This window comes from Petaurus breviceps, unplaced genomic scaffold (assembly GCF_028583685.1).
Source record: "Petaurus breviceps papuanus isolate PSGF00001 unplaced genomic scaffold, PetGlider_PUasm1.0 90760, whole genome shotgun sequence".
NCBI lineage: Eukaryota > Metazoa > Chordata > Mammalia > Diprotodontia > Petauridae > Petaurus > Petaurus breviceps.
In genome coordinates this window covers 9209491-9232205 of record NW_027187338.1, presented here as the reverse complement: position 1 = coordinate 9232205, position 22715 = coordinate 9209491, and the positions used below count along the sequence as shown (strand labels likewise).

General features: G+C 36.9%; 2 protein-coding genes and 1 long non-coding RNA gene across 4 annotated transcripts in view; all 3 read right to left on the bottom strand.

Annotated features, from left to right (window-relative positions):
• Positions 1-22715, bottom strand: part of KPNA6 (karyopherin subunit alpha 6) — a 387231-nt gene that overhangs the window by 157197 nt on the left and 207319 nt on the right. The gene's annotated exons all lie outside the window — the stretch shown is intronic.
• Positions 1-22715, bottom strand: part of TMEM39B (transmembrane protein 39B) — a 319933-nt gene that overhangs the window by 89899 nt on the left and 207319 nt on the right. The window lies entirely within an intron of this gene.
• The window catches only part of LOC138146378 (uncharacterized), a 64923-nt gene continuing 52169 nt past the window's right edge, over positions 9962-22715 (bottom strand). For both annotated transcript variants that reach the window (XR_011164467.1, XR_011164466.1), the window contains exons 3-5: positions 21910-22057; positions 15363-15433; positions 9962-10105 (exon numbers count right to left, since the gene is read on the bottom strand). This is a non-coding gene — a long non-coding RNA (uncharacterized lncRNA). The remainder of the gene's footprint in view (positions 10106-15362; positions 15434-21909; positions 22058-22715) is intronic.

Here is a 22715-nt window from a genome sequence, read left to right as displayed (position 1 = left end):
AAATTGAGGGGATGCCCATCAATTGGGGAATGATTAAACAAGTTGTGGTATGTGATTGTGATGGAATACTATTGTGCTATGGGAAATACTGAGCAGGATGCTCTCAGAAAAGCCTGGAGAGACTTGCATGAGCTGATGAAAAGTGGAAAATACCATGTACAAAGTAACAGCAATATTGTAAGATGATCAGCTGTGAATGATTTAGCTATTCTCAGCAACATAATGATCCAAGACAACTCTGAAGGACTTATGTTGAAAAATGTTATCCATCCCCAGAGAAATAACTGATGGTGGCTGAATACAGATTGAAGCATACTTTTTAAACTTTCTTTATTTTTCTTGAGATTTTTTTGGTCTAGTTTTCTTTCACAACATGATTATTATGGAAATGTTTTGCTTGACTACACATGTATAAATTTATATTGAATTGCTTGCCTTCTCAATGGGGCAGGGAGAGTGGGAAGGGAGAGAATTTGGAGCTCAAAGTTTTTTAAATGAATGTTAAAAATTGTTTTTACATGTAACTGGGGAAAATGAAATACTAAATAATTTTTTAATTGATCCAGTTATAGAAAGTTTAACTCCTGTTAGCATTTTCTGCACATGCCTACTACAGTCTTCAGGTCTATATGGAAGTGAAGGTTATAACAAAATGGAAGTGAAGGTTATAACGCCAATGTGATACACATAGCAGCCACTATGAATATGCAGATGTATTTCCAGTGTTGAATCACAAAATATAATAAATTTTCTTCCTCAAAGACAAAACCAAGATATTCATTCAGATACCAGAAAGCCAGTTCCACCAATGCAGGGAGAGCTTCCATCCCCAAGCCTTCCCTCCCTTAGGCCTCCCCACAAACAAACTCCCCTAGGCAAAATTCCTCCCTCTTTTCAGCTGCTTTGCCTCAGCTCTCTCTTCTTGCTCTATTGGCAAGCTCTTCCCACCATGGGCTACATGTGACTCAAGCTGTGGGTGGGGCCAAAGCTCAAAGCAGATCACATGGACCTATTAAGGGGGAGGAGAGATCTTCAAATTCCCTTAACATTACAAAGGTCTATTGAGACTTTTTTTTATACCTACATACTATGTATCATTGGCCCTTTCCTGATTTTACAAATTACAAATGAGGTAATTTGTGCTTTGCAAATCAATGGTTTTCTTAATTTAAACATACCTCCAGTGTCCCCCTTTCCCCACCCCATCTACCTTTTAGGTTGAATTATTGTATGCTATTTCTCTTGGTCCATAATTTTTTTCTTAAAATATAAAGAAAAATTTATTACATTCTCTTACTGACTTAAAAATTTTTATTGATGTATTTTGTTTTTACAACACTTGCATTTCTAAAAATATCCCTCTCATCCTCCAGTCAGTGAGTCATCTCTCATGTGCTGTGCTGGGTTTGACTCAGACCAGTCCCCTGGTAGTTTAGATTCAATACTGGCACAAAATAAGATACCCAGGGGTCATTCAGTAGTAAACAAACAGAGATTTCCTTAGCCAATATAGTCCAAGGATTTTCAACTGGGATAAGCATTGAAGACATCTCAGGTGATTTAGATGTATAAAGTTCCCTTGCCTGAGTTACCCATGGTGAACCACCAGCCAGGTTTCAGAGCACCCTGGTGCTCCTCATGGCAGCTTTGTACTCAAGTGATGAGGAAGTGCCATCAACAGAAAAAAGTCCCTAGTCCCCTGAGCCAACCAAGTCCCTTGGAATGTCTCATTACCTTTTAAGGAAAAACTAACCTAACTTGCATAGGGGTGGGGGAGGGAAAAAATGGAAGAAAGAGGGAAAATGTTAAATATTGTTCTACACTTTTCAGGAAAAAAAAAACATTCTAAGTAGAAAAAGTTCAGCAAAACTAACACCATCTGAGTCTGACAGTATATTTATTATTTTATACTCATAGTCTTCCATCTCTGCAAAGAAAGGAGAAAGGTATACATTTTCATCTCTTTTTGGAGAAAAAAATGGTCATTATAATTGTAGGGAAACAGGTTTTCAATGATAAAATGTAACGCCAAATCAATTGGGCTTTGCTAATGACATATATGCATAATAAATCAGGAATGTGGACTAGGTGGCTGGAGAAAACTAACCTTGTCTCCTCAGTTTACTCTTTTAATCTGATTCAGATTCTTTCCCACCTAAGCCAGAGAGATCTTGGGAGTATCTCACTCTGTTAAATTGTTATCTGTAACAAAAAGTTTTGATTTCTACTAAGACTAAGGAATTAACAAGGAAAAACCCAATGGGGACCTTACAGTGGTCAGCCAGTCCTTTTTAGTGGGAGATTCTAGCCACTACAAGAAGAGGGAAGGATGGGGCGGCCAGGTAGCACAGCAAGTAAGAGCAACGGCCCCACTGTCAGGATGACCTGGGGATTGAATCGGGGCTCAGATACTTAGCACCACACCCAGAAATAACTGGCCCTGTAACCTTGAGCAAGTTACTTAACCCCAATTGCTTAAAAAAAAATAAAGAAGAGGGAAGGAGACATGGCCAAGGTGGCCCTGAAGAGATGAGCCCGGAACATAATAGCAAGGAATAATGCCCAGAAGAAATTGCATGCCCAGCAGCTGAGAACAACAGAGACTAATAGAACAAAGAATCCCAACAGAAAAGCCTAGGCTAGCAGAACAGTGTGCCCCCAGAGACTAATCATGTAGCAGTTACCTTGGGGCCAACAGAGACTTGTATCTGGCAGCAGGGATTACAACAACACAGCAATGTCCCCAGCAGAGATGCCACCACCAGTGAAAAGCAGAGCTGTTGAGTTCAGGGAAGAAAGCCCAGTGAATGCAGATATGCCATGAGGAGCAGAATCTGTGAGAATGTCACATTGACATAACCCAGAAAACATCAGGGGTCCTGCTTCAGTGGAGGTTTGAATTGACCCTTCACAAGTGTTCCCCACACGTGGGTCCCTCATTCCTGTGAGATTCTTGTGAAAGCTCCCTTTCTCTCCAAATGTGTATATTTGTGGGATTGTATGCCCTAAGGGGCGAATGCTCTATGGCAAATCTTACTTTATTATTTCATTAAAAACTTTAGCTTTGAACTAAAAAAAAAAACACATTGGTGGGGGCTTATGAGCTATTTTAAGTAAATGTGGACCTATAGAATACCTTGAACCTGAGGTAGCTATTTTGAGGGCCCCATGTATGAGAGGGGGGTATCCCATGTGTTATTCAGTTTCTTTGTTTTCAATTACATTTATAGTCATTGTATATTGTTTTCCTGGCAAATGTCATACTTCTGGTGAGTTTTGGAATCCTATCATCTAGAGCAAGGGTTGGCCAACTACAAATCCGACTGATGGCCTTTTTTTGTAGACCCCATTTGAGCTAAGAATGGTATATATATATATATATATATTTTTTTTTTTGTTGTTGTTGTTGTTGTTGTTTTTGTTTTTGTTTTTTGATTCATGACTTTTTATATAGGGAATTCCTAGTAAAGAAACTCCATCCACAAGTATAGATAAGCAACTGCTTAGCAACTTAGAGTCTTAACAAATTGCTCAGGTCATTAACAGATTAAATGGGGTGGCTAGGTGGCACAGTGAATAGAGCACCACCCCAGAGTCAGGAGGACTGGAGTTCAAATCTGGCCTCAGACACTTAACACAAAAAACTAGCCATGTGACCTTGGGCAAGTCACTTAACCCCAATTGCCCTACCTTCCCCTCTCCAAAAAGAAAAAAAAGAGATTAAATGACTTTTCCCTGAACCCCATAGTTATATGTGTAGAAGCTAAACTTGAACCTACTCAGGGCACCTTTCTATCCCATTTACCATACCACCTCTTACATTTACTTATAGTGTCCCAAAAGTCATACTGCAATGGTCTCTTATCAAAAACTTAAAACTAAGCCAACTTCTGAGATCATTTATATTTACTTGTGTTATTTACATTCATTTTTTCTGGCCACTAAATCTAGGATGGACTGAACTCCCACAGCTTCATCTTCTCTATTTTCTTTTTTTTCCCAGAGGGCAATTGGGGTTAAGTGACTTGCCCAAGGTCACATGGCTAGTTTTTTGTGTTGGGTGTCTGAGGCCGGATTTTAACTCAGGTCCTCCTCACTCCAGGGCTGGTGCTCTATTCACTGTGCCACCTAGCTGCCCCCTTTTCTTTCTTTTTTAAAATAATTATTTATTTTTAGTTTTTAACATTCATTTCCACAAGATCTTGAGCTAAAATTTTTTCTCTCCCTGTCTTTCCCTCACCCCAAAATAGCAAGCCTATTGAATACCCCTTCCCCCAATCCATTCTCTTCTATATCCTCCCCCTTCACCCCCTAACTTTCTAGTAAGGCAAGATGGGTTTCCATACCCCAGTACCTGCATATCCTATTTCCCAGTAGCATGTAAAAAAAAACCCTAAAAAAAATTTGTTTTTAAAGATTTGTTTTTAAAACATTGAGTTGCAGATTTTTCCCTTCTTCCCTCCTCACCCACCCCCACTGGGAAGATAAGCCAATATAGATTGTACATATGTAGTTACTCACATCATTTCCATAGTAGTTATATTGTAAAAGACTAACTATATTTCTCTCCATCCTATCCCACCCCCCACTTATTCTATTTTCTCCTTTGACCCTATCCTTTTCAAAACTGTTTGCTTTTAACTACCCTCTCCCCCAATTTGCCCTCCCTTCTATTGTCCCCCTCTTATCCCTTACCCCCCTATTTTCCTGTAGGGTAAGATACCCTATTGAGTTTGTATGTTATTGACTCCTTAGGCCAAATTCAATGAGAATCAGGTTGTCCCATTCCCTTTCACCTTCCTGCTCAACCCCTCCATTGTAACAGTTTTCTCCTCTTTTATATGAGATAATTTACCCTATTCTATCTCTCCCTTTCTCTTTCTTCCATTATATTCTTCTCTCACCTCTTAATTTTATTTTTTAGATATCATCCCTTCATATTCAACTCATCATGTGCCCTCTGTATGTATACATGAGCATACATATGCCCACACTCACATATATATTTATATACACATACATCCTCCTATGTACATATATGTATACACACACACATATATACATACATATATATTCCCTTCAACTATCCTCATACTGAGAAAAATCTCATGAGTTACAATTATCGTTTTTCCATGTAGGAATGTAAATAGTTCAACTTTGATAAGTTCCTTATGATTTCTTTTTCCTGTTTACCTTCTCATGCTTCTCTTGCTTGTATTTAAAAGTCAAATTTTTTGTTCAGTTCTGGTTTTTTCTTCAAGAATGCTTGAAAACCCTCTATTTCTTTGAATGACCATATTTTCCCCTGTAGCATTATACTGTTTTGCTGAGTAGGTGATTCTTGGTTTTAGTCCTGGCTCCTTTGCCCTCCAGAATATCATATTCCAAGCTCTGCAATCCCATAATGTAGAAGCTGCTGGGTCTTGTGTTATCCTGATTGTGTTTCCACAATACTCAAATTGTTTCTTCCTGACTGCTTGCAGTATTTTCTCCTTGACCTGGAAACTCTGGAATTTGGCTATAATATTCCTAGGAGTTTTCTTTTGGGGATCTTTTTCAGGAGGTGATTGGTGGATTCTTTCAACCTCTATTTTGCCCTCTGGTTCTAAAATATCAGGGCAGTTTTCCTTGAGAATTTCTTGGAGGATGAGTTCTAGGTTCTTTCTTTGATGATGACTTTCAGGTAGTCCAATAATTTTGAAATTATCTCTCCTGGATCTATTTTCCAGGTCAGTGGTTTTTCCAGTGAGATATTTCACATTGCCTTCTATTTTTTCATTTGTTTGGATCTGTTTTATAGTATCTCAATTTCTCATAAAGTCATTAGCTTCCAATTGCTCCAATCTAATTTTAAAGGAGTTATTCTCTTCAGTGAGTTTTTGAAATTCCTTTTCCATCTGGAAAATTACGCTTTTTAAAGCATTCCTTTCCTCATTGGCTTTTTGGGCCTCTTTTGCCATTTGAGTTAGTCTATTTTTAAGGTGTTATTTTCTTCAGTGTATTTTTGGGTCTCCTTTAGCAGGCTGTTGACTAGCTTTTCCTGATTTTCTTGTATCATTCTCATTTCTCTTCCCAATTTTTATTCCACTTCTCTTACTTGATTTTCAAAATCCTTCTTGAGCTCCTCCATGACCTGTAATTAATTCATATTTTTCTTGGAGGCTTCTGATGCAGGGGTTCTGACTTTGCTGTCTTCTTCCTGCTCCATGCCTTGATCCTTTCTGTCCCCCAAAAGGATTCTATTGTCTGTGCTTCCATTGCTTGTTCATATTGGCAACCAGTTACTTGACTTTTGAGCTCTTTGCCACAGTAGTACTCTATTTCCAGAATGGAGAGAGGTATGTCCCAAGTTGCTGGGGTTTTTGTAGCTTCTGAAGCTATTAGATGGGCGCCCTCTCTACAGACCTCACATTCTCTGGATCACTGGTTACACACCCCAAGACCGTGATCCGAATCCAAGCAGGTCAAAGCAAGAGTGCTTAGCCTCTGAATGGTCAAGCTTGGTCCCCCTACAATCTGCAGACCAGGAGCACTGAAAGCAGCCACGTGGCACCTCCTCCACTTCTCCCTGGGGGGTGGGGGGGTAGCAGCCAGACTGCACTCTTCTATCCTCCCCTGGACCAACCAAGTTCCACACTGACCTTTTACTTTATCTTTGACATTTATGAATTGAGAAGTCTGGAAACCGCTACAGCTGCTGGTGATTTACTCCCATGAAGTCTGTTCTAGCTACAGTTCATAGGGGCCACCTTGGGGCTAAAACTGCAGCTCAGGTGGGACTGCCCTTTGCTCCCCATGTGCTGTGATGGACCCTTCCTGCCAACCTGCTGGGCTTCCTTCAGCAGGAGATTTGTTTCTCTCTGTCACTTTGTGGGTTCTGTAGATCTAGAGTAATTTTTTACATGTATTGGAGGAGATGGAAGCCAGAGCTACACGGAAGTCCTATTTCTACTCTGCCATCTTGGCTCTGCTCCCTGGTTTTTATATTTTTAAATCAATAAAACTTGATTTTAAAATGTCAAAATCATTTTTATCCCCTGGACTAAATAGGGGGTCTGCATTTGGTAACAGTCAGTGTAGTTTGCTAAACTTTGATCTAGAGAGGCAAGAATTCCTGGGCCCTGGTAATGTTCTAGGTGTCTTTTTTTATTGACCATTGCCCTATGTGACTGCTCTCATGATTTGATGTACCATTGATGTGTGAACTTCTACCTGTAGAGATAAAGCTAAGTGATAGACCAGGCTTCTAAGTGAGAATGGATCCATTTAACACATCTTTGTATATTGGAATAGTCATTGTAACCTTATTTCTCTTCTCAGTAGAACAGTTGCCTTGAGGATATATAACCATTTTTGTTGTATGTTGAGTAAATAGGGGTTTTGGGGTTTTTTTTTTGTCGTTTTGTTGTTAGAGTAGGGCATAATCACTTAAGAACCTCTTAGTATAGACTCAAGACCTGTATGCATCCCCCCCACTCATTGGAAGGTTGATGAGTTATCCCTTTAGCAACCTCCAGTTTGTGAGGGGAGTCCACGTCCTAAGGTAGCACTGTGAGTCTGAACGACATGTCAGGACATGGGGAGAAAGGTGTTTTGACCAAAGAAGGCAGAGAAATTTGTGGATTGGTCATGGGCTATTTGAATCCTTGATGTGTTTCTATGTAGTATTTTTTATGAGGGTGAAATAAAGGCTTTTCTGTACCTAAAATGCTTTTACTGAGTAATTATTTGGGTGGGGTCAGAATGGCCCAGAGATATGATTTTGAGGGGCCAGTCCCGTGATTGAACCCAGCTTTTGCAATCCTTAATCCTGGAGATGTTAGCAGTTACAGACATAAGTAACAAATAAGTATTATATATATGATATATATAATATAATATCCTTATTATTTGAGCAATAGATATTATATCTATTATATATTTATATATAATATATAATTATATGTTAATATATAATATATTAATTATATAATATAATATATATATAATATATATTATATATAACAGCAGCTCCATGCCAGGTCCAAACACAACCCCATCACACACTGGGTCTCCCTTCCCTCTTTCTAGTCCCATGGAGATCCTGGCTCCAAGCTGTGGAAGTCTGCTTGTTCTTTCTAAAGATCAAGAGAGAAAACCTGAATAAAACCCAGTTTACAAAAGGATAAATTAGCAAAAGGGATCACAAAGCCAGAAAGATGAATAAGCAATTTTTAAAAAGTGGGTTGAACAAATATTAATATGAGGAAAATGAACCAATATTATTGCATGAAAAAGAATCCCGTGGACCCACTGGAGATCATGGAACAATAACTTTAGATGGTACAGTAGATAGAGCACTGGACCTAGAGTCAGAAAGCTCTGAGTTCAAATCCTTTCTCAGACACTTAGTAGCCATGTGACCCTGGGCAAGTCACTTAACCTCTGTTTGTCTCAGTTTCCTCAATGGGGATCATAATAGAACCCACCTCCTAGGATTTTTGTGAGGATCAAGTGAGATAATATTTGGAAAGCACCTGACACTTAGTATATATTATAGGAATGTACCATCATCATCATCATCATTATAAAGAAACCCCAGAATTCTTCAAAAGAGAAAAAAACTCAATAGAAATGGTGGGTGATTTCAGTTATCACTCCATTGGAATTATCTTTCTGACCAAAGCGGAGCAGCTAATGGTTTTAAAAAATAAGTTTTACTGATGCCTTTTGTTTCTAAATCACACTAATATCTTTTTCTAACCCCAACTCCCTAACTCCTGCTCCCTGAGATTAAATCCCTTCTTCTAACAAAGAAAAACAGTTAAGTAAAAACAATGACTACAGTGATTGTATTTAACAATGTTTCCAATATTCTGTTCCCGTAATCTGTCATCTCTCTAACGAGAAGGGAGATATGCTTCCATTATCTGTTCTCTGGGACCAAGGTCGGTTATTACAATTACTAGGTGTTCATCTTCTTTTTAGTATTCTTTTTGTTTCCATTATTGTAATCACTATGTATTCTGCATGATAAATTAATCCTTGAAAAGGCAGAGAGACTAATGAGAGAAATGTTTCTTCTGGACCTAATTCTCACCAATGAAGAGGAATTGGTTGCTGGTGTAGAAAAGTTGAGTGCCTTGAGGAGGCATGGCCCTTCTGTTTTAGAATCTAATCTAAGAGATTACGATCTCTTAGAAATCTAAGAGGAAAGGAAAGCAAGGAATGATGTGATGTGAACCCTAGATTGGGGGGTAGAAAATTTCAAAGGGTTCAGAGAGAAGTTAGGTAAGAGTTCGCAGAAAAAACTTCTACAGAGAAAAATCTCATTAAGAATAATGGGAAGTTGTTAAGAATTAAATTCTAAAGACACAGGGGAACAATTCCAGTAAGGAGTAATGGAAGCTGTCTAAACTGCTCCTGCCCCTCACGGCATCTCCACACTCTTCTGTGGAATCCCTACGCCTGATTCCCCCTAAGCAAGGCATCTCTACTGCAGGGATTCTTCCTATATTGATGAAAAAGGAACTCATTGAACAAGATAGATTTTTTTTTGGTTAAATGATTTGTCCAGGCTCACATAGCTAGTAAATGTCTGAGGACAAATTTGAACTCAAGTCCTTCAGACTCCATGACCAAGATAGATTGGATGATGAATACAAAAGCATGACACAATTATGTAAAGATATTTTACAAAGTGAAATCTAAGGATCACCAACTTTTACAAGGAAATCTAAGGACAATAGGAAAGGGGTGGGTGCACAGGCGGAGGGTTTCTAATTAGGTTAGGGACAGAAGAGGATCAAATAAAGGAAAGAACCTCTGTTAAGGGTAGGTATTATAAAGAAAGCTGAAGACAGAGAAGAGGCAGAGCGGCTCAGAAAAAGATAATTTTTACTTAGAAAGGATAGAACAAAAGTGGTTACTAGGCTGTTGATTAGGTAAATAGAGGAATAGTCAGGGAGTACTTACCTGCCCTTGAACAATTTAAGTGAACAGCTTCAGGTAAACTATATACAAGAGTATTGAAAACAGTGGCCAATGTGATCTCTGAGTCACTTTATTTTTGGAAGCTCATCAAGAATAGGAGGGTGACCAGGATTGGAGAAAGGCAGATGTTTTTCTGATTAAAAAAAAAAAGCAAGAGAATACAGTCAGTAAAATACAGACCAGTGACCTTGACTTCAGTTCTGTCAAAAATCTAGAACAGATGTTCAATACTTTTCCCCAAACTATACTGACTGTACAATACTACTTGTACAAAGGATAATATTACTTGCACTAGGGGGTGTAACTTGGAGTAGGGTTCTATATCTACAAGTCACCAAGGGGTGATTGAAGCGAGAGCTATACCAGTTCATTTCAAAAGGAGCATGAGCTCCTTTTCCTTAGCAAAGCAGTTATTGTTGCTGTTTTTCAGTGGTTTTTCAGTCATGTCCAACTCTTTGTGACCCTATTTGGGGTTTTCTTGGCAAAGATGTGGTTGGCCATTTCCTTCTCCAGTTCATTTTACAGATGAGGAAACTGAGGCAAACAGGGTAAAAGGACTTTGCCCAGGATCACACAACTATTGAGTGTGTGAGATCAGATTTATACTTAGGTCTTCCTGAGTCCAGGCACTCTTTCCACTGTGCTGCCTAGCATGTTCTGCATTTAAAGTCTCTTAGAGATTACCTCTGGGTTATATGACCAGCAAGGCTGAGGGCTAGATATGTTCTCCAATCATCAGGACTTCTTAAACATCTCCAGAATACAAATTATGCACCAAAGAGAAAGCAATTTCAGTTCTCTCCAGTCTTGGACACCAAAAACCCAAACAAAGTAAAAAGTCAACAAATGGATAGCAGAGAAGGCTACTCCTTAGCCCCTAATATGCTCACCCAACAACAGAATTTAACACTGTACCCCTATCTTTCCTTCATCCCTAATGCCTCAGAACTCTAAACAGCAGAAATTTGCTTAGATTGAGATGAGTCAGGAATATAACAATAGTGAAAAGCAGTAGTACTCTGTGCTACAACACAACTCAGAGAACTGAGGAACAGAGGGAGCTAGGGCAAGACATTTTTGTAGGGCTGTGCAGCACTCTAGAAATCTACTAATCCTGAGGGAAAGAGACTAGCATCATGCTGGGACCAGTTCTGATCTTCTAGAAGTTACTTAGGACAAAGATTTAGGGTGGTGAACCATGATTTGCCAGTGTGGGAAGATGATGAGAGTTTTGAGATATAGTCCCCAAGGAAAGTACCATCAAAGAGGTGAGAGTCAGAAAGTGAACAATAAGGGAAAATAAAGGAGGTGGGGAAAGAGACTGAAATTATCAAATATCTTGGGAAGAAGAAAACTCAAGATCTTGAACATTAGCAGATAAAGCAGCAGGGAATATATTAATAACAAAAGGGAAAATGCTCATGTGATCAGGGAAATACTATGAATAAGTATTACAAGACAAAAGAAAATGAATCAACACTTGATGTGGCAAAGGAGCTTGTGGATTCTAAAGGGAGCATGAAATTACAGGAGGACATTTCTGAATTACCTAAAAGAGAAATAAGAAATGTGAAATCAGAATTTTTGGCCTGCACAACAGAAATAATTGGCAGAATAGGGAGACTTGAATCTGTAGTATAAGAAACAAAATAGAAGATGTCTGACCTAGATGTACCAGATCTAAATTTGTATTATAAAGCAGCAGTCATCAAAACTACTTGGTACTGGCTAAGAAATAGAGTGGTGGATCAGTGGAATAGGTAAGGTACACAAGACACAGTAGTTATCGACTATAGTAATCTACTTTTTGATAAACCTAAATTCTCCAGCTTCTGGGATAAGAACTCACTATTTGACAAAAACTACTGGGAAAACTGGAAAATGGTACAGCAGAGACTAGTCACTGACCAAAATCTTACACTGTATAACAAGATAAAGTAAAAATGGGTACACAATTTAGATATAAAGGGTGATACTATAAGCGAATTAGGAGAGCAAGGAATAGTTTGCCTGTCATATTTATGGAGACTGGAAGAATTTATGATGAAACAAGAGATAGAGAATATTATAAAATGCAAAACAGATAATTTTGATTACATTAAATTAAAAAGGTTTTGCACAAACAAAGCCAATGCCACCAAGATTAGAAGCAAAACAGAAAACTAGGAAATAATTTTTACAGTCAGTGTCTCTGATTAAGGCCTCACTTACAAAATATATAGAGAACTAAGTCAAATTTATAAGAATACAAGTCATTCCTCAATTGATAAATGGTCAAAGGATATGAACAGGCTGTTTTCAGATGAAGAAATTAAAGCTATCTATAGTCATATAAAAAAAATGCTCTAAATCATTGTTGATTAGAGAAATGCAAATTAAAATAACTCTAATGTACCACATCACTAACATGATAAAACAGGAAAGTGATAAATGTTGGAGATGATATGGGAAAATTAGGACAGTAATGCATTGTTGGTGGAGTTGTGAATTGATCCAATCATTCTGGAAAGCAATTTGGAACTATGCCCAAAAGACTATAAAACTGTGCATACCCTTTGACCCAGCCATATCACTTCTAGGTCTGTATCCCAAAGAGCTCATAAAAATGGGGAAAGGACCCACATGTACAAAAATGTTTATAACAGCTTTTTTTGTTGTTGTGGCCAAGAATTGGAAATTGAGGGAATGCCCATCAAATGGGGAATGGCTGAACAAGTTGTGGTATATGAATGTAATGGAATACTATTGTTCCATAAGAAATGATAAGCAGGCAGACTTCAGAAAAACCTGGAAAGACTTATTGATGCTGAGTGAAATAAGCAGGACCAGGAGAACATTGTACATAGTAACAGTAACATTATACAATGACCAACTTTGATAGACTTTATTCTTCTCATCAATGCAAGGATCTAAGACAATTCCCAAAGACCCATGATGGAAAATGCTGTCTACATCCAGAGAAAGAACTATGGAGTCTGAATGCAGATCGAAGAATATTATTTTGTCTTTTTTTGTTTGTTTCTTCTTTCTCTTGGTTTTTCCCTTTGGTTCTAATTCTTCTTTACAACATGACTAATGTGAAAATATGTTTAATATGATTGTATGGGTATGGCCTATTTCAGATTGCATGCTGTCTTGGGGAGGGGGGAGGAAAAGAAGGGGGGAAAACTCAAAATCTTATAAAAGTGAATGCCCAATTGGGAATACAAAAACACAGAAATGAAAGACAGTCTAAAAGAAGAGAAGCAAAATGCAATAAAGTTTTAAAAAAGCATGCCGTCTAAACAAGCAAAGCATATTGATTTTAAAGACAGGATGTATAAAGACAACTTAAAGGTTGTCTCCCAGAAGTGATAAGCTAAAACAACAACAACAGCAACTTAACACCACAATGCAAGAAATAATTTTTAAAAACCTGGCTAGAACTTTTGAACACAGAATAAGAAGAATTCAGATTGCCTCCAGGAAAAAAAATATTTTGCACATCCTAAGATACATAATGGTTAAATTTAAGAATTCCATTAAAAAGAAACACAGCTAATTCTACAAATGGCCAGGAGAAAAACCTTCAGCTATAAAGGGAAGGAAATTCAAATAACACAAGACCATTCTGCACCCACCAAAAACTCCTAGAGGGATGAAATAATGTGTTATGAAGATGAAAGGAGATAAAATCTGCAAACCTGAGCCTAACAACAAATGAAAAAAGGTAGATGTTCAGAAAAAAAGCATTCAAAATATTCCTAGAAAGAAAACTAGACCTGAAAAAACTATTTTCTTCTCAAACACTCCAGAAAATGGAAATATAAACAAGGTAAAAAAAAATACAGCAACAAAGAACAGAACAGCAAAATAACAACAGAGATCATTAAGAGATTTCTTTCTAAATGTACATAAAGAGACAAGAGTGAAAGCAGAAGTCAAATAGAAGTGATAGTAGAGAAACGGGCCTGAAATATCATAGACTGAACCTTACAACATCCCACCTACAAGGAATCAATATTGTTGGGTTTGTTGTTTTTTTTTGTGTGTGGGGGACTAAACACAATGGCAGGTTACATAAAAAGGGGGAGGGAAGAAAGGAAAAAGAGGGGAATATATGATGTACCTGGGCAGCTAGGTGGCATAATGGATAGAGTACCAGGCTTTGAGTCAGGAAGATTCATTTTCTTGAGTTCAAATCTGGCTTTGGATACTTACTAGCTATGTGACCCTGGACAAGTCACTTAATTCTATTTGCCTTCATTTGTTTCCTCATTTGTAAAATAAGCCAGAGAATGTAATGGCAAATCATTGTAGTAGCTTTGCCAAGAAAACTCCAAATGGGGTCATGACAGAATTAGACATGACTAAAAATGACTGAACAACAACAAAAATATGATGTACCTAATAAATCAAGGGCTAACAATGAAGGGAAAATAACTCCTATAGTCTGTCTGGAAGAAGAGAGCCTACATTACAATGGATAAGGAGGCAAAGGGAGGGATTTTTTTTAAAGGGAAAAAGAAAGGGAGAAATCTTGCTTAAGTGGTGAAATACCACTGATGAATGATCCTATGGGAGATACTTCATAAATTAAATCACTAGATAAAAGCAAGAAAGAAAAAGTACCTAATAAGCAAAATTCCAAAATTAGTGAAAGTAGTAACAAATAGGGAGGAGGTGGTTGAAGGTGAGAAGAAGAGAGCCAGGGGGAATAGGGTGGCCTTAAAATAAATTAAGCTGAAATTACTGAACAGATATAGTACTGTGTTTACATAGGAAGGAAGAAAAAAATGTTGGAACAAATGGAGAAAAATATAAACCTAACTTTTATGATATAAAACTAAACCTTTCAAAATACAAACCTAGCTTTAAATGCAAGTGACTTAAACAATACAATAAAATGAAAAAGAGTGACAGATTAGATAAGAAAATCCCATTATCTGTTGCTTACAAGAAGTACATTTACAAAACAAAGACATTCACAGAATAATAATTAAAGGCTGGAAAAAAATTTAATAAAATAAATGTAAAAATGTTGTTATAAAATCATCCGGGGAATTAAAAAAAACGAGTTGTAATCATGCTATAAAGCATGAAAAGCATATATATGCTATAAAGCAGATAAAGCAAAAACAAACATTCAAAATATACAAAGGGATAAGCAAGGAAACTATATTATGTTGAAAGACTCCATAGACATCAAACTAAGATCAGTATTAAACTTGTATGTTCCAAATGCCTTAGCATCTAAATTCAAAAAAGAAACATTAACTGACCTACACACAATAGTGAAAGGAGATTTCAATGTTCCTCTCTCAGTTATGGAGAAGTCTAAATAGAAAGATAAACAAAAGGGAAGATACAGAACAAATCAAATTGCTGGAGAAACGAGTTAAAAGACTTACAGTGTCTTCTTTTTGGGATCTTTTCCAAGAAGTGATTGGTGAGTTCTTACAGCGTCTTCTAAATGGGGCTGCTAAAGAATATACATGGAACATTTACAATAATTGGTTATGTTGGCCATAGAGATATTGCAAACAAATGTTAAAAGGCAAACATAGTAGACTCAGGGGTGTTAGAAGGCTCAAATGAGATAATGGCTATAAAACATTTCAAAACATTTAGGTCTTGCAAAAATGGAAACAATAAAAGCAGTAATGATAATAACAGCTATTATTATTATATTATTATTTTATAGTTACTAGGCCTTCAGGCTAGTGATAATATCATTCCCTGAGCCATTTACTACACCCTTACTAAGGTCAAGCAATGTTTATAAAGCAAGACAGTATTATGCTAGTAAAGTCTAACAACTCACTCTGGGAGGGGTCAGGGAGAAATGTGTGTGTGTGTGTGTGTGTGTGTGTGTGTGTGTGTATATGTATATATACTTTTAAATTTAATCTGAATCATCAAAACTTTCTTCAATCTAGACAAAAACAATAGATTAAGTTTTTATTTATAGTAATTGCCTATTTCTAAGGCAATTGAAAATTTAACAGTTGGCTCTTAAGTTGGCTAGAGCTGTCTCCAGTATGCTCCTGCATAAATATATCCTTTACAAAACATAATGAAATAAAAATGGTAATTGTTCCAGGGAACACAAATATAAGACACAGACCTACATGGAGACTTAAAAATAAAATCCCAAATAGTGAATGAGTGAAAAAAACAAGTCATAAAAACAATTAATTGTATGGGGCGGCCAGGTAGCTCAGTGAGTAAGAGCACCGGCTCCAGTGTCAGGATGACCTGGGGATCAAATCTGGGCTCAGATACTTAGCACCACACCCAGAAATGACTGGCCCTGTAACCTTGAGCAAGTTACTTAACCCCGATTGCTTAAAAAAAATTAGAGAAGAAATAGACAATATGAGAACCAAAAAAGACTTATAGAAGTATTAAAACTAAAATCTGGCTTTTTGAAAAGACCAATAAAGTTGTTATACTTTTAGCAAGTCTGACTAAAAGAAGAGGGCAGAAAATCAAATCAACAGAATAGCATATAAGCAAGGTGACATCACAATAAATCCAGAAGAAATGAGTAATCAGAACCAATTATACACTGTGACATTTAAAAAGTTCAAGAGACATAGTTTCTGGGTAATTAATAATTGTATTAATAATGCTAGCATTTTATTAATAAAAGAGGTCAATGGCACTCTTGAATACCAAAGACCCCTCATGATGGTAGGCTCACAGTTTATTTGCTCTTGGAAGAGTGGGTGTTCCTGAGAGTGACAATCAGTTCTGACTGACTAACACTTAATGAGAAAATGAATATCGTAACAAAATTTGTGCTCATTCTAGTGAGTCTTGGGGGTACCTAAGTTGGATTACCCAAGTCTTGGTCAAAGAGACTCATTAATATACATATCAAAGAGGGAATCCACTTCTACCCCAAACCTGTCTGACCAAACATAATGAACAGGAATTCACCAATCTCTCAACCTGGTTGGATAAGTCTGCCAAAAATTTCCCACCCTGGTTGATTTCTAGATAAAGAAGTAGAAAAGGGAAAAACCATCTTCCCAGTTCAATACTTAGTTATTAAAAAAAGAGAGAAATAATCATTTCTCTCAACATAGTCATATGCTAACACAAAAGAAATACAGGAACACCTTCAAAAATATAAAATATTTCAAATTACATTAGACCAAATAGTGATCTTAAAGAACTGAATCTCAGAAAAGGAAATAGAAGTAGTTGTAAAAGAACTATCAAAGGAAAACGTGTTTAGTCCTAATGGATTCACAGAATAATTCTATCAAACTTTTCAAGAACAATTAGTACACATATTACACAAATTATTTTCAAAAATTGAGAAAGTACTCTATCAGAATTCTTTTGTGAAACAAATATAGTCCTAATACCTAAACCAGGGAAAGTTAAAACACAGAACTATAAATTAGTAGTTATTGAATATCAATTTAAATTTTTTGCATAAAATCCTGTTAAATAGACTATAGTGATTTATCCAAGAAATCATTCATTTATGACTATGTTGGATTTATGCCAGGTATACAAAGATAGTTCAACATTGGGAAAACAATCAACATAATTGTATTAAAAACAAAAATATCAAAAACCACATGACGGTCCCACTAGATGCAGAAAAAGCTTTTGACAAAGTACAACAATCATTTATGCTAAAAAAAATCCTAAAAAATATAGGCATAAAAGGCCCTTTTTAATATCATAAAAAAATCTAAAACCAAAAGCAAGTATCATATGGAATGGAGATACACTAGAAACTTCCAATAAATGCAAGAGCAAAGCAAGGATGCCTACACTCCCTATTATTATTTGATATAATTCTGGAAATGCTAATAATTAGACAAAAGAATGAAATGAAATGCATAAATATAGGTAAGGAGGAGATAATACTATACATATTTGCCAATAATATAATGGCTTCCCAGGAAAATCCTAGGGAATCAGCAAAGATACTAATTGAGGTGATAGGTTCAGTAAAGTTGTATGCTACAAAATAAATTCTCAAAAATCAACCTTGCTGTGTTGGGGCGGCCAGGTAGCACAGTGAGTAAGAGCACTGGCTCCAGAGTCGGGATGATCTAGGATCGAATCCAGGCTCAGACACTTAGCACCCACCCAGAAACACCTGGCTGTGTAACCTTGAACAAGTTACTTAACCCCAATTGCTTTAAAAAAAAAGATAATAACAAATCCAAGGACAATTATAGAAAGGAAACTGCCATTCCAAATAACTACAAAACACAAAAAGTGTCTGGGAATCAACCTAACAAACCACATAAAAGACTTGTATAGATTAAATTCCAATATACTCTTTAAAGAAATAAAGAAAACCTTAAATAACTGGAGGAATATTCAGTGATCATGTCTAGATCAGGTCAATGTAACAAAAATAGCAATATTAGCAAAGTTAATTTAATCTTTTAATGATATGATGATCAAATTATCCAAGAAATACTTTATAGAACTTGAGGAAATAATGACAAAATTTATTTGTGACAACAAAATATCCAGAGCTTCAAGGTAAATGATGGAAAACGGTAGGAACAAAGGGAGAATAACACTTCCAGACTTCATACTAGATTATAAAGTAGCTGCCATCAAACTGTCTGTTTAAAAAGGGAGGTTATGGGGTTCCATAGTGCATAGAGTATTGGGCTGAAGTCAGGAAAGACTCTTTCTGAATTCAAATTTGGCCTCAAAAACTATCTGTGTGACCCTGGGCAAGTTACTTCACCCTGCAAAATCAGCTGGAGAAGGAAATGTCAAACCACTCCAGTATCTTTGCCAAGAAAACCCCAGACAGATTCACAAAAATAAGAAATGATTGAACAACAACAACAAATTAGATAAAAAATAGACATATCAATGAAACAGACTAGACAAAGGAGAATTAGAAACCATAGAACTCCATAAACCAGTATGTGATAAAATGGGAAAAAAATTTACTTTGCAAAGAACCCCATATTTGATTTTTTTTTAATTGCTGGGAAAATTGGAAAGCAGTCTGGCAGAAATTCGGTTTGAACTGACAGTTTATACCATATTCAATAGTTTAGTACAATTCAGTTGTTTTTCAGTTGTGCTGAACTCTTTTGAGTTTCTTGGAAAAGATATTGGAGTGGTTTGCCATTTCCTTCTCCAGTGAATTTTATAGATGAGGAATTGGGATAAACAAGGTAAAGTGACTTTCCCAGGGTCACACAGCTACTAAGTACACATTTGAATTCATAAAGATAATTCTTCCTGACTTCAGACCCAGCACTCAATCCATTGTGCCACCTAAATGCTCCATTTCCACAGCACATTATAAATAGATATGTGACTTTATCATACTATAAAAAAATCAGGAGAAAAGCAGATCATATATCTCTTACAGCTAGTGATAGGAGATGGATTGTTTTTTAAAAAATGTATTTATTTACTTTTAGTTTACAACATTCAGTTTCACAATCCCTTGAGTTCCAAATTTTCTCTCCCTCCCTCTCCTGACCATCCCATGGCGGCATGCAATCCAATATAGGTTCTACAAATACCTTCGCATTAAACATTAGTCAAGTTGTAAAGAAGAACTATAACCAATGGAGTGAATGAGACTAAACACAAAAGAGAGAGAGCAAGTAGTTTGCTTCAATCTGCATTCAGACTCTGTAGTTCTTTTTTTTTTTTTTTAAAGCAATCAGGGTTAAGTAACTTGCTCAAAGTTATGCAGCCAGTTATTTCTGGGTGTGGTGCTAAGTATCTGAGCCTGGATTTGATCCTCAGGTCATCCCGACACTGGAGCCGGTGCTCTTACTCGCTGAGCCACCTGGCCGCCCCTAGACTCTATAGTTCTTTCTCTGGATGTCGATATCCCTTTCCATCATGAGTCTTTTGGAGTTGTCTTATAACTTTGCATTGCTGAGAAGAGCCCAGTCTATCAAAGTCAGTTGTCACACATACGATGTGTCTGTAATTGTGTACAAAGTTCTCCTGGCTCTGCTCTCCTCACTCAGATCTGTTTATATAGGTCTCTCCATGTTATTATGAAGTCTGTCTGCTCCTCATTTCTTATAGCACACTAGTATTCCATTACATTCATATACCACAACTTGTTTAACCATTCCCCAATTGATGGGCAGCCCCTTGATTTCCAATTCTTTACCACCACAAAAAGTGCTGCTATAAATATTTTTGTACATATGGGTCCTTTTCCCACTTCTGCGATTTCTTTGGGATACAGCCCTAGAAGTGGTACTGCTAGGTCAAAGAGTATGCATTTTTTTATAGCCCTTTGGGCATGGCTCCAAATTGCTCTCCAGAATGGTTGGATGAGTTCACAACTCCACCAACAATGCATTAATGTTCCAATTTCTCCACATCCTCTCCAGCATTTATCATTTTCTGGTTTTGTCATCTTAGCCAATCTGACTGGTGAGATGTGGTACTTTAGCATTATTTTGATTTGCATTTCTAGGAGATGAATTCTTAACCAAACAAGAGACAGAGGAAATTACAAGACATAAAACAAATAACTTTGATTACATGAAGCTGACATGCTTCTTCACAACAAAATTAATTCATCTAGGCTAAGAAGGAAGTGGTTAAATAGGAAAAAAAAACTTTGTCAAATTTATCTGACTAAGGATTTAGTATCCAAGATGTATGAACAATTAACAGATATGATTATAAGGATTAAATAAGATAATATTCATAAAATGCTTACATTTTCTGGCACATACCGTGTTTCCCTGATAATAAGACACTGTCTTATTATATTTTTTGGACAGAAAAACACCAGAGGGCTTATTTTCAGGGGAGGGCTTATTTTAATGAACATTGACAGCAATTTTAATAAACAGGTAAATGTGAACAAAAAAATGTACCTTAATTCAATAAGCAAATCACTGGGGAAGAACAGGATGACGTGCTCACTGCTGCAGCTCTGATTGGATGCAGCTCGGAGCGCAGTGCGTTTCGGGGGGGGGGGGGGGAGGACGGTGCATACAGAGGGTACCATAATGTAGCGTGTAGCGCAGGGGATCACCTTCACTACAGTAGCGATCTCAATAGGGCTTATTTTCGGGGGAGGGCTTATTTTAGAGGAATCTTACACAGTAAGGGGAGGGCTTATTTTCGGGATAGGTCTTCTTATCGGGGAAACACGGTAGTAGGCACTTAATAAATATTCATTCCTTCCCTGACCCCACGTGAAAGAATGCTCCAAATCATTAGTAATAAAAGAAATGCAAATCAAAACAGCCCTGAGGTTTCACCTCACACCTTGCAAATTGATAAAGATGACAAAAGATAGGAACCTTGGAGGGATTGTGGGAAGGTGGGCACACTAGTGCCTATCTGGGATTGTTGGTAGAACTGTGAATTGGTACGACCATTTTGGAAATCAACTTGGAATTATGCAAATAAGTTACTCAAATGTCTATATCCTTTAACTGAAAGTTTCTGTTCTTGGGCTTATACCTGAAGGAAGCTGTTGTTATTGCTATTGTTGTTTATCCTTTCTTCTCCAAGAGGACCATGACATCGGGGAGGTAATGCTATGAAATGCAAGTAAATCAGATTTAAGTGAGGGAAGGTTGCCAAGGAAGCTATTCAAAAGAAGAAAATCCTCGTATACACTAAAATATTTATAGCAGCACTTTTCATGATAGTAAAGAATGGAAATAAGGTAAATGTCCATTGCTTGGAGGACGACTGTATAAATTAGGGGGACATGAATGTAATGGAATATTATTGTGCTATAAGAAATGATGTGTGTGACAAACACAGAGAATCCTGGAAAGAGCTACATAAACTGATGCAAATCAAAGGAAGAGCCAAGGAAAGGAAACAACGTACACGATCATGACAACAATGTGAACTGAAAGAGAAACCATGTACACAAATCAAAAGTGAATGTTGCAAAATTGCAAAGCTCAAACACAGCCTGAGAGAAAAGATATGAAAAGATATCCTCACCCCACTCTTCTGTAGAAGTAGGAGGTCCACAAGTATTGTACATTGCACATATTTTCAGACTTTATCTTTGTGTTGATCAATTATGTTGACTTTTTTCTCTTCTTTTTTTTCCTTTTAAAAAGTTTTGTTTGTTATACAAGATGGCTTTCTGGGAGGGGAAAAAAGGATAGAAGGGGAACCAATCATGATATAAAACACAAAAAATATCAATAAAAATTATTTTAAATAAAAAATATATTAGAATGTATTTTCTTTCCCCTTTTCCCCAAATAACTCATAACTCTCTTGATTAATGTGCCCTCACCCACTGGAAGTTCCATTCTTGGTTGCCATTTTAGCATATCCCTGAAGAGCTCCATCACTCAAGATTTTGTCTCACTGGATTTTAGTAAAAGAAAATTGTAATTTAAATGTAATTGTATGGACAGCTGATGAGGCTTGAATATATGACTGCCACTGCTTCTGGGAGAGTCTGAATTTCTAGTTCACTTCCTCTATCCTTTTTTTCCTGCATCCTCCCACTCATTTCCACTATGGGAATACACACCTCAACACCATTTGTAAAACACTATCACTTATCATTAGTCTCAGAGATCAAAAGGAAGAGTGGAACTTTCAGCTCACCACAATTTCTCCAGCAGAGGTTGTTGGGGATATCTTGGTCAGCAAGTAGGCAAAACCTGCTGTTACTTTAGCAGAAAATCCCCTGGGACTACTCAAATAATCAACTTCCTACTTTGCATCCCCTCCCAATGTATTAGAGATGCAGACAAAAACCTGAGGATCACTCAGTCGTCGTCATCATC